The sequence below is a fragment of the Helianthus annuus genome, unplaced genomic scaffold (assembly GCF_002127325.2).
Source record: "Helianthus annuus cultivar XRQ/B unplaced genomic scaffold, HanXRQr2.0-SUNRISE HanXRQChr00c131, whole genome shotgun sequence".
In the NCBI taxonomy this organism is placed as follows: Eukaryota; Viridiplantae; Streptophyta; class Magnoliopsida; order Asterales; family Asteraceae; genus Helianthus; species Helianthus annuus.
In genome coordinates, this window is record NW_023395647.1 from 9669 (window position 1) to 17352 (window position 7684).

General features: G+C 37.8%; 1 long non-coding RNA gene across 1 annotated transcript; it reads left to right on the forward strand.

The window, feature by feature from the left end:
• Positions 1–368: 368 nt before the first annotated feature.
• On the forward strand, positions 369–1481 carry LOC110897171. The gene is made up of 3 exons (XR_002568506.2): positions 369–482; positions 1024–1077; positions 1385–1481. It is a non-coding gene; the product is annotated as an uncharacterized LOC110897171 (long non-coding RNA).
• Positions 1482–7684: the final 6203 nt, after the last annotated feature.

A 7684-nucleotide genomic window follows, 5' to 3' on the forward strand; every position in this document is an offset into this window, starting at 1 on the left:
GGCAACATCGAAAAGGATCGGACCTTACATGGGAGTCAGAAGATGAAATGAGAAAGCTCTACCCGACATTATTTGGTACGTAATAAGGTTTCGGGGACGAAACCTCTTTTAAGGGGGTAGATTTGTAACACCCCAAAAATATGCAATTTATGAATGTTATTTAAAATGTTTAGTCATGTTATATTTAACCTAGTAAAGTATATATGTTAGTAACTTGAATAGAGGGAAGGTTATGTGACAAATAGCAATTTAAGTAAATAGGGGGACTAAACTTGTTAAAAGATGGAAGTTTTATAATTACTAGTAAATAAGGATTAATAAAAACAAAAACACACATTACGTGTGTTCTCTGGGATCGATCAAGAAGGGAAAGCAAGGGGGAAACCCTAAATTCTGCAAATTAGCAAAATTGAAAGGGAAATCAAGGCCAAATCACATGCATGAACTCGAAACCTTAACTATCTAAGCTAGTACAACAAGCGGTAAGTCGAATTTTCTGTTTTGGATGAATTGTAGAAAGTGGGTTTTAACCCAATAATGAAATTATGTGGAAATTATATACAAGTGAGAGTTAGGGTTTCATAATGGTTCGAAAATTCTGCTTGATTTCTGATTGATTGAATGATTTAAGTGTATTACCCAATTGTTGTGAAGAAATCATAAACCCAATGTTTTGCATGTAAGCTATTAGATGAAAATTTATACATGATCTTGCATAGAGATAGAAGAATTAGTTAAGATGGTGTAGGATGAAAGAAAGTTATGAACTTGACTGATTCTTGTTAGTTTAGAAGGTGAATAAGTAGAGTTAAGCTATAAATACTTGTACCTTGTGCTTTGTTGATAATGTGCACATCAAGTGTTTGACAAAATGCCTCAATGAAAATGCTAGTCATATAAGCCATAAACTTTATGTGAATTAAATATGTTTATGAAGCATGAGTAAATTGTATGATGTTTTATCGATTGATATGTGTAAATGAGTATGAAACATAAATTAAAAGAATGAATGGTTATATGTAGGCGTTAAGGAAGAAAGTTCGAGTCAAGTGAAGCAACAAGGGGATCAAGACCGAGGTACGCTACTTATACAATTTTTAGTTTTCACGATAGATATGTGTTTATCAATAAATGTGTTAATTCAAACCAAGAATGGAAAAAGATGTGTGTATAGACCCTTCTCTTGAACGGGTCGAATAATGTTATTGTAAGATTAGAAGGAATGGCATGGAGTTCCATTGGAACACGTTACCGTGCAAGAATGAAAGAATGTAGTAAAGCACAAGTTGTGAATGTCACATTTGTTTCAAGTCCGTAAGTTAGATTCTTGAGTTAAAGAAAGTAATTTTTGTTCTAATGAGTTTTTGATGTTGTGGTCATGTAGGTAAATCTCATGTCTAGCTATCAAGCTTTGCCCGGTTCGAACACGCCCCAAGCCCGTCAAGCGTTCCGCATTTTGTAAAAGTCAATGTTTAATACTTTGTCACTTATGTCTACGTCTAGTAGTTAAACCTAGTTTCTATTTTGATTGTCTTTTGGAAAACTTGTAGTAAGTACGTATTTAAACTTAATGGTTTTGTAAGTAAAAACATGGTATGTTTGGACGTGTATGTTGTGTCTTTTTAATGGTTGCATATTTTTGAATGATATCTGATTATGAAAAACAGGGGACCGCTCGTTTTGCAAACGGGTCATGCCCAAATTTCGTTAGAAAAGTACGCTGTTATTTAATAAATTTAAAAAGAAAATTATGGACGTTACAAAAATTATCCACAAAGATGCCAATTCCTGCTTCTCAATTACCTACCTGGAAGCTCCGGCGTAGTCACTCAACCTGTAACATTTCAAACATTATCAATCATTTTCATACAAATTTATCAAAAACATGAATGATGCCGATTCCTGATCCACGATATAAACTTGGGATCTCCGGCGTAGTGGCTTTCAACTCTTGCGCAGTGGAAAACAAACTTCCATCCAAGTCTTTTCAGACTTGATGGCTTTCAACTCTTGCGCAGTGGGATTGTATGTTGCCTTTTTAGCTGCATAAAAGTCTTTAACCCCCTTCGCTTTCCCATTCAACATTTTCCCAATTTTCTTTACACTTCCATTAAATGTTTTCTCGACATCAAATTCTTTTTTCTCAGTGTAAAACTGTTTCGAGATATCAACTTTTCCAATTTTCTTTTTAACTTCTTCAAATTTCAATCATCATCATTCATTGAAATTTTCACCTCACCTTGTGGCTCCTCTGGCTTTGTGGAACCAGATTCATCGCCGACTTTCACATCAACCTTCTTAACAACCCACACTTGGTTGTCTTTTTCTTTCTTTTTATAAAAATTCTTTTTAGAACACTCACCAACTTCATATATTGAATTTTCAAAAATTTTAAGTTTATTGATTGGTGGTTCAACATCAACAATCTTTTCTTTTAATTTCTAAGAAACTCTCTGTTTTGTCTTGGTGTTTTTCTGACAATTCCATGCAATGTGACCAGCTTCATTGCATCTGTAACAGGTACGAGTTTCCTTTGGATGTGACACTTCAATTCCATTCTTCTTCTTTTCAGCAAGAAACTCTTGATTTGACTGTCTCCAGAACGGTTTCTTCTGTTCGTCTTCTGAACTTCCTCCTGAAACAAATTCTGTTTTTGTTTTAGAATTTTTAAAAATTTTATCATTTTCTGATGGAATAAAGCCAACGCCTTTCTTTTTGTAGCTACAATTTTGGTTTGGTTTCTTTTGAGAGCCCGAACCATAATTGTAACCCTTTTTCTTGTTTAGTCGTTGTTGAACTCTTGAAGTGTACTTTTTAGGTTTTCCAGTAAGATTTAAATCTTTTATTTCAGAAATGTTGATTTCTGTCATTTTGAAAACCTTTTTGATCAATTCAAATCTGACACTTCTTATTGGAAATTCTTTGTCATAGTATAATTTGTCCGAATCATTTAAAGTGTATGCAACTTCAAATGTTTCATCATCCAAATTTGCTTTTGATAACAAAAATTCTTTACTGTAAGACCGTTTGACCGACAACTTTGGACTGTTGACTGACAAATTTCACCCTCCAGACTCAGAATTTGACTCGGATTCCTCCTCAGTATCCAACACCTGATCGACCACCTTTTTGATTAACTCAGACTCATGATCAGTATCGGACGAGGTAAACGTGACATCAATGTTATCTGGTAAAACGTCAGTTGTATCGGTTTTTAGCATTATATTGATTGCTTTTTCAAGTTGCTCCTCGTTTGGTTTTCTAGGAGAATACCCTTCCCAAATTGGAGGCGGACACATGTTATAGCTAACAATCGGTTTCTTGCCACAATCTTTCTTCTTCTTCGGCTTCTCGTCTTGAAAAGCTTCCATTCCTGCAACAGTTGGGTAAATACGGTCAATGAGATAGTCAGAACTTGAATAACTTTGTAATAATCGTCTAATTCTCTCATTCTCGATTTTCTCTGTTTCCAACTCTTGCTTCCATTTAGCACTCTCTTCGATGTAGAAATTGATAGCTTTCTGCTTTGTCATCATGACTGCATTCATCATCGTTAGTACTTGTTCTCTCTCTGAGTTTGTCTTTTGGAGACCAGTTACTGTTTTGTTCAAGACATCATATGATTCTTTTACATAGTTGAGATTGAATAGTAACTACTCCTTCTTCTTCTCGAACTCAGCTATTATGTCAGCTTTTGCTACACATCCCTTGCAAGCTTCCAAACACTTTTCGCAAGGTTTAACAACTTCAACAATCTTCTCAATCTCGATTGTCTTCACTACCTCAACCACCTTTTCTTCTTCTTTCACCTTCTCAGCTTCAGACATCTTTTCTTCACTCACCAGCTCAGTCTCATCATTCTCCTCAGCAACACTTTCAATCTTTATTTCCATTTGCTCTTTTGCAGCTCTTTTCTCCTTTAGCTTTTCCATGCGATCTGCAAAATAGAAATGAAAGCTTTCAGGAGAAAGATGAGATTTAGCAACATTTATATGTTTCTCTTCCTCGTCATCACTACTGCTCTCAACTGGTGATTGATCAAAACGTGCAGATTTTTCAGAATCAGCATCTGATAGTCCAGACTCGGATGGTGTTTGATCAAATACAACTTCCTTTTCTGAAGTAACATCATTCTGCACACTCTCATCAGAACTCTGTGAATTTTCATCAGCACTTTCTGAGCTTTTATCAGACGTAACAGACTGTTCCTCCACACTATCCACCGTCTCACCAATAGACTTCATCCAGGTGGTAAACATGTCTGGTTCTCTGACAATCTTGGCAATGAAAGCTTTGAACTCTCCCTTTTCATCAACAAACATATCCCAGCTGAAGCCTTCAGGTAGTTGTTCATCGTGTTGATCAACTAAACAGACTTTGCTATCAGGAGATATGTAGTTGCTCCAATTAAAATCCACCAGACACGTTCTTTTCAAATCCTCAATCTTCCTACCATGAGCCGTCTGTGAGTCTTGTGATTGACCAACCTGCTGATAAATGGCTTTCTGGTAGTAATCTTCTTTTCCGAACGGATTCTGAGCTCCACTAGCTTCTCTACCCTTGCACTCTCGTTTGAAATGGCCTTTCTCCCTGCATCGAAAACAAGTAACTTTAGATTTATCAAAACCTAAAGTAGATACATGTGCATCAAGAAAGTCATTTCTCCCGGTAATTGTCTTAAACTTTTCAGCACGTCTAAGAACACTAGCAAGACACCATTTAATATCCATCAGTTCCATCTCTTCGGCGTCTATTTGATCGTAATCCTCCTTTGTAAGCATAGGATTTCCGATCCGACCAGCTACAAGAGCCTCATATGACAACACATAACCAAGTAGAGCCATGTGGTCTTTCACAGTGTCCTCAGAAAAACTTTGACCTTCTGGAAGATTTAGAGCTATATTACACTGAATCACATAACCATTTCCTGTCTTTGTACTTTGAGACTGAAAACTTGTGTTTGATTCTTTAGGATTGACACCTGGAAATGATGAGAATCCACTGCTGCTTTTGCTTGAACCCAGATCAGCTTTTTCTGATGAATCTCCAGCACTGAATGCAGTTTGGATTTTCGGACTTCTCTCAGATTCTGGAACTGGAATGTTACCCTTGTAGTACATCTTCACATCCTGTTGACCACTCGGACTGTTCATCCTGGCGATCTTCTGCTGTTCCAGATCCTGACTCTCGATCTTTTCAATAAACTGAGAAATCGTCAACCCATCATAAACACCCGTGTTCTTCAAAATCATCAGATAAGTTCCCCACTCTTTCTGTGGAAGTGCATCGGCTAGCTTGTCCACCCACTCTTCACGATCTTTTGTAATACTCAACATTGACATTGATCGTACAAGGTGACAGTATCGTTCAATCAGCTTCTTCGTATCTTCACCCAGTAAACTACTGAACAAATCAAACTCTTTCTTTAGCAATGCTTTCTTGCTTTTTATCATGTTCTCACTTCCCTCAAATTTGACTTTAAGTGCATCCCAGATTGACTTTGCAGTTTTGTCATGCTGTAGCAAAATGAATATATCCTCTTTGATTGCTTGTTGCAGCAGACTGATCATCATTTTCTCCGCTTTGTACATAACCCGTTCCTGATCCGTGAACTCTGACAACTCTTTAAGAACTTGCAAGTCTGTTCGAGGCAATACGTACTTCTTTAGTATACATTCCCAAGATCTGAGATGATTTGCCTGAACCCAGTTCTCGAACCTATCTTTCCACCCGTAATATTCTTCGATACTCATCAATTTTGGGAGCTTTTGTGTGGTTCCCGTCTCGTTCTCTAAGTTCATGGCCTGAGCAATCGCAGCTGGAGCAGATGGAGTTGCAAATGCATTGTAAAATTCGGTATCCATGTTGACTTAGCATGTTTTCAAACACAGTGACAAATAAGCGAAACTAAATGTCTGAATGTACACAAGAGCGAAACTGTTGATAATCAGAAAAGCGAAACTATGATGTTCTTTTGAGCGAAACTACTGATGCACTAGGAGCGAAACCTCTGATAATGTACTTGGAGCGAAACCTTCAAGCTCAAAAGAGCGAAACTGTTGATGATCATAAGAGCGGAACTATGTGACCTTTGGAGCGGAACTACCAAGTAATTTGGAGCGGAACCTTTCAACAATATGACACACAAGCGAAACTAATACGCAATTTGGAGCGGAACCTCTGATCGTTGACCAAATGAGCGGAACTATGATGTTCAGAAAAGCGGAACTACAATATGTCCGAATAAGCGGAACCAAGTTCGAAGGTGATTTGATCCATTATTAGTCCGTTTTTTAAGTCTGAAACTTTCCAGGGTTTGTCTATGTTCAATTGCGCACAGTCTGTGAAATTTTGAGCGAATTCCGACCGGTAAAATTTTCTGAATAGATGAAAGAAGGTGTAGAAGCAAGAAATGATGATGAAATCCAGCTATTCTCTGCAGAACTCCTCCTCCTGAGCTCTGATACCACTTGTAGGATCGTATTCTGACTCGATTGAGTCGTTTAGAGGCGTTTAACTAAGTTTCAGGTGCGGAATTACAAGAAATGTAGGTAGAAACAGCTGAATCTTCACTAAAACTGCTGGTTGTATTGACTATCACACGATTACATCCAGTTCTTCACACCGGCAGCACTTCGGCGTGGAATACAAGATCATGCTTATAGTTTCGCTCAAATGATCCACTATTTATAGACATGAAGGTTTCACTCACATGGACATATCCATATGAGCGGAACTATTCTTGAACAAATAAGCGAAACTATATCCTAGGGCCATAAAAGCGAAACTATCTTCCTAACCACATATACTTTCCAGTTTTCTCGTAAAACATGCCCTAATCTATACAAAACAATGTTTGACTCGATCCAAGACGAAGTTGACAGATGTAGTGCACCAACACAAGTGAGTACGCGATTGGGGCTGTGTTGGGTCAGAGGGTAGAAAAGAAACCGGTTGCTATTTACTATGCGAGTAAGACTCTTTCAGATGCACAGTTAAATTACACAACAACCAAGAAAGAGCTACTCACGGTGGTTTATGCATTAGATACATTATGGGCTTACATATGGGGTAACAAAGTGATTATCTATTCTGACCATACTGTTGTTGTCAGGTACCTCATGGAGAAGAAGGATGTTAAGCCGTAGTTGATTCTATGGGTTCTTTTGCTACAAGAGCTTGACCTAGAAATACGGGACAAAAAGGGTAGTGAGAATGTGGTTGCTGACCACTTATCCCGGTTGATGGTAGAGGAGGGTTCTTTAGGAGTAGAGATCAAGGAGACTTTCCCATATGAGCATATTCTAAAAATTTCGGTATTACCTTGGTTTGCTAATATTTTTAATTATTTGGTGACAAGTGATTTGTCGGCTCATTGGGATAGGCGGAGGAGATTACATTTTCTCTCTCAGATCAAGTACTACACGTTGGAAGAACCGGATTTATTCAAGACATGTGTGGATCGAGTCGTGAGAAGATGTGTGCCGGACGACGAGGTCCCAAGTGTTTTGCTGCACTTGCATTCATTTGCTTGTGGGAGCCATTTCAATGCTAAAAAAACGGGGCACTGATATTCGCTAATTTACACATATTTTAGTCCCCCGTTTTACCCCCATTTTATGCGTTTTCGGCCGTAAAACCGTCATTCGGATACTTAATAGCCAACTTATCAACATATTCTTCA